This window comes from Filicampus tigris, chromosome 22, assembly GCF_054856515.1.
Source record: "Filicampus tigris isolate MCC_2025a chromosome 22, RoL_Ftig_1.0, whole genome shotgun sequence".
Lineage (NCBI taxonomy): Eukaryota > Metazoa > Chordata > Actinopteri > Syngnathiformes > Syngnathidae > Filicampus > Filicampus tigris.
In genome coordinates, this window is record NC_141238.1 from 7,286,628 (window position 1) to 7,298,846 (window position 12,219).

The 12,219-nt window shown below is 43.4% G+C and overlaps 1 protein-coding gene across 6 annotated transcripts in view; it reads right to left on the reverse strand.

The window, feature by feature from the left end:
- The window catches only part of LOC147126748 (uncharacterized), a 282,315-nt gene that overhangs the window by 14,942 nt on the left and 255,154 nt on the right, over nt 1-12,219 (reverse strand). For all 6 annotated transcript variants that reach the window (XR_015084604.1, XR_015084603.1, XM_086021734.1 and 3 more), the window contains 2 exons: nt 3,514-3,687; nt 3,228-3,402 (listed from right to left, as the gene is read on the reverse strand). The gene's annotated coding sequence lies outside the window, so the exon portion shown is untranslated. The remainder of the gene's footprint in view (nt 1-3,227; nt 3,403-3,513; nt 3,688-12,219) is intronic.

The following is a 12,219-nucleotide window of genomic DNA, read 5'->3' on the forward strand; positions in this document are numbered from 1 at the left end:
CACAAAAGACGCCTTACTATACCCTTACCATGTTTTTGACAAAAGACGCCTTACTATACCCTTACTACGTTTTTCACAAAAAACGCCTTACTATACCCTTACCACACTTTTGACAAAAGACGCCTTACTATACCCTTACCATGTTTTTCACAAAAGACGCCTTACTATACCCTTACCATGTTTTTGACAAAAGACGCCTTACTATACCCTTACTACGTTTTTCACAAAAAACGCCTTACTATACCCTTACCACACTTTTGACAAAAGACGCCTTACTATACCCTTACCATGTTTTTCACAAAAGACGCCTTACTATACCCTTACCATGTTTTTGACAAAAGACGCCTTACTATACCCTTACTACGTTTTTCACAAAAGACGCCTTACTATACCCTTAATACGTTTTTCACAAAAGACGCCTTACTATACCCTTACCACACTTTTGACAAAAGACGCCTTACTATACCCTTACCATGTTTTTCACAAAAGACGCCTTACTATACCCTTACCATGTTTTTGACAAAAGACGCCTTACTATACCCTTACTACGTTTTTCACAAAAAATGCCTTACTATACCCTTACCACACTTTTGACAAAAGACGCCTTACTATACCCTTACCATGTTTTTCACAAAAGACGCCTTACTATACCCTTACCATGTTTTTGACAAAAGACGCCTTACTATACCCTTACTACGTTTTTCACAAAAAACGCCTTACTATACCCTTACCACACTTTTGACAAAAGACGCCTTACTATACCCTTACCATGTTTTTACAAAAGACGCCTTACTATACCCTTACCATGTTTTTGACAAAAGACGCCTTACTATACCCTTACTACGTTTTTCACAAAAAACGCCTTACTATACCCTTACCACACTTTTGACAAAAGACGCCTTACTATACCCTTACCATGTTTTTGACAAAAGACGCCTTACTATACCCTTACCATGTTTTTGACAAAAGACGCCTTACTATACCCTTACCATGTTTTTGACAAAAGACGCCTTACTATACCCTTACTACGTTTTTCACAAAAAACGCCTTACTATACCCTTACCACACTTTTGACAAAAGACGCCTTACTATACCCTTACCATGTTTTTCACAAAAGACGCCTTACTATACCCTTACCATGTTTTTCACAAAAGATGCCTTACTATACCCTTACCATGTTTTTGACAAAAGACGCCTTACTATACCCTTACCATGTTTTAGACAAAAGACGCCTTACTATACCCTTACCATGTTTTAGACAAAAGACGCCTACCATACACTTACGTTTTTGACAAAAAACGCCTTACTATACCCGTACCATGTTTTTGACAAAAGACGCCTTACTATACCCTTACTACGTTTTTCACAAAAAAACGCCTTACTATACCCTTACCACACTTTTGACAAAAGACGCCTTACTATACCCATACCATGTTTTTGACAAAAGACGCCTTACCATACACTTACGTTTTTGACAAAAAACGCCTTACTATACCCTTACCATGTTTTTGACAAAAGACGCCTTACTATACCCTTACTACGTTTTTCACAAAAAACGCCTTACTATACCCTTACCACACTTTTGACAAAAGACGCCTTACTATACCCTTACCATGTTTTTGACAAAAGACGCCTTACCATACACTTACGTTTTTGACAAAAGACGCCTTACTATACCCTGACCATGTTTTTGACAAAAGACGCCTTACTATACCCTTACTACGTTTTTCACAAAAAACACCTTACTATACCCTTACCACACTTTTGACAAAAGACGCCTTACTATACCCTTTCCATGTTTTTCACAAAAGACGCCTTACTATACCCTTACCATGTTTTTCACAAAAGACGCCTTACTATACCCTTACTACGTTTTTCACAAAAAACGCCTTACTATACCCTTACCACACTTTTGACAAAAGACGCCTTACTATACCCTTACCATGTTTTTGACAAAAGACGCCTTACCATACACTTACGTTTTTGACAAAAAACGCCTTACTATACCCTTACCATGTTTTTGACAAAAGACGCCTTACTATACCCTTACTACGTTTTTCACAAAAAACGCCTTACTATACCCTTACCACACTTTTGACAAAAGACGCCTTACTATACCCTTACCATGTTTTTCACAAAAGACGCCTTACTATACCCTTACCATGTTTTTGACAAAAGACGCCTTACCATACACTTACGTTTTTGACAAAAAACGCCTTACTATACCCTTACCATGTTTTTGACAAAAGACGCCTTACCATGTTTTTGACAAAAGACGCCTTACTATACCCTTACCATGTTTTAGACAAAAGACGCCTTACCATACACTTACGTTTTTGACAAAAAACGCCTTACTATACCCTTACCATGTTTTTGACAAAAGACGCCTTACTATACCCTTACCATGTTTTTGACAAAAGACGCCTTACTATACCCTTACCATGTTTTAGACAAAAGACGCCTTACCATACACTTACGTTTTTGACAAAAGACGCCTTACTATACCCTTACCATGTTTTTGACAATAGACGCCTCACTATACCCTTAAAACGTTTTTGACAAATGACGCCGTTCTACACCCTTACCACGTTTTTCACCAAAAATTGCCTTTCTATACCCTTACCACCTTTTTCGAAAAAAAACCCCCACCTTACTACACTTGGTATACAGGTATCACTTTAATTTCCTGTGCAACAGTGTGCGTTGGGCTTAATTTACGCTGTTTCTAATTCTTTCCGTTCATTTTGTAATTCTTTAAATGTCTCATTTCCCATTCTTTTCTGATGCGAGGATATTGCTATCATTTTACCCCTCATAACAGCCGTCAAAGCGTCCCACAAAATAGGGGGTTCAACCTCTCCATTAGCGTTGAGCTCCAGATAGGGGTTTACTTCATCCTAATTTTCTTCTTGAACTGAGCATCATTAAGTAGACCAACATTCAGCTTCCGTGAATTTATTTCTAGGCCTAAGGTTCAAGTCAACGGATAGATAAATCTCTCCAGTTGGTATGTAATGTGTGTTTCGAAAAAGTGTTTCGTATTCATACAAAGAGCCCCGTTGCCTCTGACGTCGCGGTATCGTGCAGCTTAAAGACGGCAGCGGGAGATCAACCGGGCATAAATGCATGTGATTGGAAGAGCAATTGGGGTTCTTTGCATTGAAAAGGCTGAAGACGTATACAGCCCCCGGATTGCCGGGGAACTCTGTCGATTCCGTGGGCCTCACCTTAGCCACAATGACGACATGCACTCCAAGCGAACGCGAGCCAAGCGCGCGTACTTTGGGGGATTGCTATCTTTCTTCAGGCGCGTTATAGATGTCCGACAGTGTGCAGTCTGGCTGTCTGGCTTTGATTAGACCTACTGGGTAATCCACAAAAGGCTTTCTCCACATCGGGGAGCTGGGAGAGGGGAGAGGTAAGGACAGCTGAGATAAGCACATACAAAAAGGGAGAGGAAAAAAAAAAACAACAAAAAAAACAAAAAAAAACAACAACCCAGTTGATGCTTACCGACATTGAAATGGCAGGGGAACAACAGACTTCACGTTTGCCTGCTTTGGAATCATATCAACAGGCAATAGGAGGGCCCGAAAGGCGGAATGAGAGCGATTTGCCCACTGCTTTTTTTTCCCCCTTGATGGCAAAACGGCCTCGGCTCTTGACTCCATTCCGTGCTCAGCGTACCTGTGAGGTTAACAACAACAAAGCAACTTGTTTAGGGCTATTACAATAATCTTGTATCATTACGTTAATGCTCAATGACCCATGAGTAGATATTAGGTTTTTTTGTTGTTTTTTTTTTTTTTTTTGGTATGGAGGCCTCATCGGGACAGGCTAAAGCAGCTCAATAGTGAGCAAAATCTATTTATTATGGCAGCGGTTGGCCATGAGTGAAGCAGTTGCATCTGTTTTGTCTCATCATTTTACACAGCAACCCGAACCAACTGATCATAAAAACGTCCATCAACAAGCATTTTTATTATTATTATTATTATTATTATTATTATTATTATTATTATTATTATTATGGCTGCAGTCAGTGGAAAAAAAAACTGAACAATGGAACGACTTGAACTGGGTTCATTGAAAATTGGGGTTTCCGGTTCAAAAGCAGCGGTCTCAACAAGGAGCAACAAACTAAAGTGCAACTGTCGGAAGATAGTTGAAGAGGGGTCATTGAAAGGCAAGTTTCCTCTCTTCTCCTCTTCCACTTTTTGTGCTCATTCACAGGTACTGGTAGGGCAGACAAATACTTTACAGACTGCTTTCAAAGGAAAAGGAAGCACAATAGAAGCAGGGATATGAGAAGGAAATGACAAATGAAAAAGAACCAATTGAACAAACCAAAGTCTTCACTATAAATGATGATTTTTGATCACGTAAACCTCTGACTGAGGTAAAAGTCAAATGAAAATGTAAGGTTTGCACTAAATCTTATCGAAGCACGACTTAACTAAATATGATCTGAGACAAAGTAACGCATTTAGCTATAGCAAATACGAGTCATTTATAGGGATGTAACGATTAATCGAAAAGCAATTTTTAATCGATTGGACCAGATTAATCGATTAATTGATTCAATAAATGAAACGTTTTTTTTTTTTTCATTCCAGATGCGTATTGCGTTTGTGGACGGCTACAGAACCACACTAATGCACGGAGTCGAGCATGGTAGCGATTTTTAAGAAAAAATCGAATCGAAAATCGGGAAGTGCAAATCGAATCGGCGCTTGAGTGAATCGTCACATCCCTAGTCATTTATTTTCAGCGTTTTCTGCACATTTGCCACCATCCTCTCTCACTTGCCCTTTGTTGGCATCAAACTTTGAAAACATGACAGGATTTGGGGATTTTGCCCCAAACTAGCCTTGCGGGAATGCAACCTTGCTGACCGCGCTGCTAGCTCAAAAGCTACAGATCAAACCAAGGGGTCGACTCGCCGTCTGCGTGTCCTTGACTTACGTGTGTTCATCATCGGAATACACGTTTATAAAAAGGACACTGTTGGCAGTCGCCTTCATGTAATACAAATCGCTACAAATGAGGCCGTATGGAAGATCACGCGGGCGCGCTCAAAAAAGAGCCGCGATAGCCAACAATGGGAGATATTCTCGGAAGCCGGGCGGAAATATCTCCTCTGTTCCCGGCAGGGGGTCGCATGAATGCTGCATGGTGGAATCGTGTCGTCGAATTAACTTTTCAGTGCACACTGCAAATGGCGGCCGACGGGGAGGGAGGAGACTGCGGGGCGGATTCCGACTCGGCTGGCGGCGTCCCGTCGAGATGCCGCCTGCTCGATTCCCAGGCTTTGAACGCCGGGAAGGAAAAGACGACGTGCGGGGGAGTGTAGCGGGACGGGCCAGATGTGGCAAAGGGGGCGAGACGCGGGTTGGAATGGGAAAAGCCAGATCAGGTGGAGGCAAGTGCGGAAGCGGGGGGGGAGCGAAGGGGTTGACGAACAAGATTTCACAGTGCGTCCTCGCGCTGCGCCGCGCTCTGCTCACAAACCATTTGCGCGGAACATTTTCACACTTCACGGGCCCATTTGTTCAGTCGCCCTGATGCTGGCAAGAGCTTGAAAATGGTGGCTCGGTCACACTTTGCGTCGCTTGGAAGAAAGATCACATTGCCTGCTGACCCTTATTATAAACTTGAATCCATACTGGGAGGATTAATTAATGAAAGATTTTAGAGTGACTTGTCGTATGCCGAGAGTGCACGCAGGTCATGCAGAGAAAGACAAATAATGGGCGGGCCAAAAAAGAAGTGTGCTTCAAAACGCCTACAGGCCCGACTTTGGACACACGCCCGCTGTTTTGTGTTCTACTGTGGATCTGTAATGCCTGATGCGAAAGTCAACTTTTGAGTTTGTAATAACCAGCTGCATGGAAAGTGTACTTTCAAGCAATTAGGTCAAAGCTCAAATTGTAATGCCAATATAATAAATTACAAAAAAATGCATTTAATTCACTAAGTAGGAGCTGAGTGTTTTCCATTCGATGCCACAGTCTTCATGAATAATTCATAGAAAGGCACAAGTGCTTCAGTATAACAAAAGGGAGAAACATGAACTCAAAGTATATTAAAAAATGTCAAAGCACCACAGGGAGCTATTCATGTTTATATATATATATATATATATATATATATATATATATATATATACGCCTTACTATACCCGTATATACACATACATATACATGTATATATACATATACATACATATACATATATATATATATATATATATATATATATATATATATATACATGTATACACATATATGTATACATGTATATATACATATACATACATATACATATATATATATATATATATATATATATATATATATACATGTATACACATATATGTATATATATATATATATGTATGTAATATATATACATGTATATGTACATGTATACACATATATATATACACATATACATATGTATATACACACATATATATATATACACATATACATATGTATATACACACATATATATATATACACACATATATATATATATATATATATATACACACACATATATATACATATATATATATATACATATACATATATATATATATATATATATATATATATATATATATATATATTAAAAAAAGCCTCTTTTTTAAAAGACAGTGGCGGCCGTCACAAAAGCAACTCTTTTGGTGCTTTGCCTTCTTGGTTGGATACGTTGGGCCGCCTCATCTGGGAGTCACTTTGATCCAGCATTGACTTGACCTTTTTCCCGTCACTAATTGTCATACGCTCATCAGTCTGACTTTGGAGTGACAGAAGGGCTTAACATTCCAGTGTGACTGAGACTTGAGCTCCCGTCTGCAGGACCGCAGTCAAATCCTCCCCCTTTAATGATCAACTAAAGGAAGCCATTTCTTTCTTTCTTGACATGCTCCAGCTTTTTCAGGCAGGAATTGTGTTCTTTGCCAAAGGGCCTGACACCATGTGGGCGGCGGACGATCCTCTCCGGACGACGGGCTGCAGGACAGATGCGACGGCGGTAGTTTGGCCAAACCGCAGACCCGCTCGCAAAATCCAAGGAAGCCATGACAAAGCGCTTTAGGAAAGGGAAGCGCGGCGGCAATTGCTCTTTTTCCCAGCATCCCCCCAGCCTCTTCTCCGCGGAGCACTGGAACAGAAGCGGCGTCCGCAGAGAGCTGGAGAAAAGTTGGCTGAAAAGGGTCGTCTTGGCAGGCTGGGACAGAAGTGACAAATTAGTGGTTTGCCGCTTCAAAAGGAGATTGGGCAGGCCAGCCCGTGAGAGCGCTTTTTTTAATAAGCACAATCCCCCCCGTCTGAAGTCTCGCGGTGTAATAAAAAGGGATCGGGGTGCCTTGCATTTCTAATCTCCCTTTCATTTGACTGTGGATTTGTTGCCGTCTCACACTGTGCTCGCAGCGCCTTGCGGAATGTATTAAATTCTAAAGGCGGAGTTGGAACAGATGGCAGATCATTTGTCTCTGGCACGACCACCAAAAGTTTGCTCCAAATCGGCGGTCAAAAACGCACACCAAAAAAAAAACAAAAAAACAATGTAACATAATTATATTTATCGTCAACCGTCAGACATTTGCCGCTAAAATGTCAACAATCACTCCCGCTTCCCATGTTTAACTCTTATTGATTGCCTGTGTGTAAAAGGTGAAAATGTACGGAAAACGGCGCAGAGTTCCGATTCTCCCCCCCCCCCAATTCTCTCTATATCAATGTTAACACTAGGGTGATGTTACGTAATTGTACCATTGCGTTATGTCTACGGTGCTATCCAAAGGTTATGGGCACTTTTAAGCGTCATAAATCTCATTAGCCAAGCAACATGTCTGTTTTGGAGCAATTTGCTGCTTCTCATTGCAGCTTTTCATGCATAATGTAATGATTTTAGTCTGAGTGATCAGAGCGTTTCCGCGTGTGTGTGTGGGCGGGATCCTCCCCGCTAACGGCTCGGTTACGCCGCGCGTTCCAGTAGCTCATCAGCCAGCAGCCAGTCAGCCATTAAGTGTAATGCGTTATTAAATATTTACTTGGTCCAATGCCACCGCCGTGCAACATTAGAACTGCATGTTCGTCATTAGAGGACATCAGCGCCATTACGAACGCGCCGTGCGGAAAGGCGGCGAGGGCGCCCGGCAAGCCAAACACCTGCGGCGCGCAAATAGTCGTCGCGGTGACATGGCGCGTCCCTCCGAACGTCTGCCGCGCTTCCGTCTGGTAGCAGGGACATCTGTCTGCAGGAAGCTACGCGCCTAATGGGACTTAAGTTGGAAGGAAGAGCCACAAGTTGGACTCGCTGTTGGGACTTGCCAGATAGAACAGGAGGTGTCCCTCAGGGCTGCGCTAATTAGAGACCCTTGCATGTGCTCAGCCTGAGCAGGTGTTTGTTATTAGACGTCCAAAACTCCACCAGAGAGAAAAGTTCCTCAGGGATCATGTTCAGCCCCTCTCAAGTTCCACCGTGTCTATTTTGGATTCAACTCGCCTGTTGAAAATGTAAATCGCCCATCCCCCTTGGAAGCGATTTGCATCACGTCATATCGTTTCGACCGGCACTTGACGCAACCGAATCATCGCTCCAACCATTTTCGTTCGTTTTTTTTTTCCTCAATCACTCTGCTTTGGTCAAAGGACGGAAGGGTTTAGTTGCCACCCGCACATTCGTCAGCGTGGTGAATAGGTTGATTACGCAACAATAATCACTTTTTTTTTCTACATTAATGGGAATCTATGGCAAATTACAGGGAAAAAAACCCAACAAAAAAACAAAATGGCAAATAATTGTCTTGTTCTATTTTTATGTCCTTGGTGACGTATTTTATGCCATAATGAATCGCTGAATTAGTCTATCCTAGGAATCAACAATATGTCACAGCAAATACATTTGGGGATGATCCAATCGCGTGTGTATGCCCGTATTTCCAGACTTGCGCGTGTGATTTGGGTTAAACGTGTAGACAAATGTCTTAATTATAGTCATTTAGAGCTGCTTGAATAGCGGTGGAAGTAGTTGTCGTAGCTGCGGGATTGCCGCACACAGAACGCGAGGGCGTGCGCGCGCGAGCACACTTTTAGCGCGAGAGGGTTTGTTCATGATATTTACGGAGTCAATGAGGCTCAGGAGGAGTGCTACAAAGTGGCTTTCCGGTCACACGATCGCACAGCGATGCTTCATGCTACGGGGCCGCGCACGGATGCGACCGCGGCGCACACGCGCCGGGGCGAACGCGGTAAATACGGCAAACGGAAGCGCGGCTAGTTCCCCTGCTGTCGTCTGAAAGTGTCGGCTTACACGCCGGCGTCTTTTACACACCTGGGCGCCAGAGGGAAGGATATCCATTTCCACACGATAGCCGCGTTATACACGGAACCGAATCCTATTCCAGCTTTATCAATATCTGGCCCTGCAGCCCAAAAAGAAAAAGATTAAAAAAAAAAAATACGCCTGCCGGGGGACAGGGAATATTTCTCGTAGCTGCGGAGGGACGCGGCAGGTTGTGTCGGTTCATTGTTGACGTCTCCAGCCAGCTGGCCGCGTCCTCTTGCTCACCGCGGGAAGGGAGCACAAGGATGGCGGGGGAACTACTTGCCCCTCCATTTGTGTTTCCTCCCCGAGTATTGCTTTGCCGGAGCTCGATTTGTCATCGAGGCTGTGTCGGCGGTTTACAGCTGTGAAGAGCATCTTGCGCTCTTGGCCAGAGAGCCCGCCCCGCTGAGGGACTTTGCCGCCTTTGTCACCTTGACAGAAGCCACGCGGAGGATGCTATTCATGACTCCCCGGGCCAGCGTTTGACTGCATTCAGGAAGTTCTCCTACCTAAAGGGCAGGATTGGTGTTTGGCAGCCACGCCGGGATATTGTTCCCCAAACGGGAGAGGCGGCGAGTTTGGTGTCGCATCCAAGTACTGAAGGATGGCTTTCTATTGACTCAACTTTATCTATGAAAAACACCAGTCATGAAACCCAACTAAAGCCCGTAACTCATTCACTGTCAGACATTTTTAGACCCCTCTTTAAAAAAGATATAATTAAGTTCCCGGGATTGAGCGGCTGGGCTGTGAAAGGACGAATAAATTGGTCAATGGCAGTGAGTGAGTTAAGAAAGTGTGGACACATTTGCCATTGAGAAACAGCGAGTGAGCGGCGACCGTTTTGATGGGAAATAAAATATCTAAAAATAATACATATATATATATATATATATATGCCAATCTGATTGGATGACGGTGTGTGGTGCTCAATGCAAAATTAACTGATAATTGAGCAATCTAGAACTCACTACGATTCAACAAAATTCAGCAAATGTCAATGTTTTTTTTCATAACTAACATAACTTTTTAAACAATGTATTGCACCTTATATGACGTGCTCCTCATATAATGGTAATTGGTCCTCTGCTCACCATGGATACCACCACCTGCACGCTCAGTATTCTTGAGGCGGAATCATTCATTTATTAACATGAGAAAGACTATGAATTCATTTGGACAAAATCTGTAGTTCCTAATTTTTCAACTGTATGTAACGGTTACAAACATTGCCTCTTCTACCACTTCGCCTTGGGATGAGCGTGACCTTTGTCCCCTGAACCCGATCTTGACCCAGGTCGACACTTGACCTTATAAGAGGACTCATATCGACTGTCAGACCACACTGACTGAATAAACTATAGTCTTTAACCCGTAAAAAAAATGTATCAGGTTATAGGTCCTCGGGTTCAGGGCGACGATAAGGTTATAAGGAAAGGGGATCTAATACTTGGCAAACGTATTTATTCCACATTCCCTGTTTGAAATAAGGTGTGCGCTGGAGTTTTGTGCTGTGAACGCTCTAGTAAACATTTTGACAGATTTCTAAGATCATACTGATGTGCGGAGAAGTTGCGCGAGTGTTTTGAGGGAGCCTCCAAACGAGTTGCCGTGCGTACGCTGTGTGTGTGTGTGTGTGCGGTTCGCCGTCAGGCCTGCGGGGTCCTCTCCTCTGCACCGCCGGATCGATACGCGGCTTCAGCTTCGCCATCAGGACCGCCAGAGGAGGGTTCAGCTCGATAAAACAAAGATTTTCTCCCCGACATTCTGAACTCTTTAACGTCCCCAGAGCGGCTTTCGTCCACATTTGAGTTTAGACGGTAAATACACAGAACTCGACTCCTTGCGTAGAACCAACGCATTAGACCAACTGGTATTTGTGTTTCCTCTCAATTAGTGCTCTCAATCTACGGAGGCGTTCTGCATGTTGACAGAGTTGGAATCATGAAATATTGATCCAGTGTATGTTCAGCCGAGGCACTTCCAGCCCCACTTATCTTTCAAAGCTGGTTCTTTAACACCGAAGAACAACAGGAAATCTTGCTAGCGGATGCTAATGATCATTTCCCCTCAACCATCCCGCCGTTTTGGGGGGGGGGGGGGCAGAAATGGCTTTTCTTCTTCACAGCTCATCTAGTCGATTCGTGATTCCGTTTACTCCCGGTGAGGTGCAAAGCTAATTAATCCCCCCCGCGCTAAAGTCTGTTAGCATTGCAAAGTGGAACGTCAAAGACAGAAGTGATGGGGCGCTTAAACAAATTCATTTGCCATCACCCTAACTATGTGATATCTAGCCACAGCGGCACTTCTCCGATGAAAGCTTCCAGGCAGCAGTTCTTCGACGTTACGCAACCAAAAGTGCAATTTCACACTCGGGGTTTTCACCGAGAACAAACGCAAATGCCCAGCAACTATCTTTTGATTTTGAGCTGCTTTTGAGACACAACTTTCTCGCCACTCCAATTTTCACCACCCACGAAACTGGATCTTGAATAAAGAGCGCGTCCATAAAAATAGAGAATTGTCTGCAGAAGCGCCGGCCAAGACGTGCTTGAAAACGAGTCGACATGTAGATTGTGATAAGCATCAGCGCTAGCTACGCATTGGAAACGAGCCGCGGTCTCTCATTTTCATCCCCGTCCTTAATCGAGGATCACGCTCGCGCACGCGCGCCGTCGTGATGGACACTAAGCGCAGTTCAGAGAAAAGCAGGGGCCCCGGCATAGAGCCGCTTCATTACGGCTGGCATTTAGCCACCATCGCCCTGCACCTTATCCAAGACAAATGCCACCATGCGCCACGTGGTGCCTCCTATTATATCATGACATCTGTGGAAAGGTTAATACACTTCTTAAGCACAGTAGATGCTCAGCTGCTCTC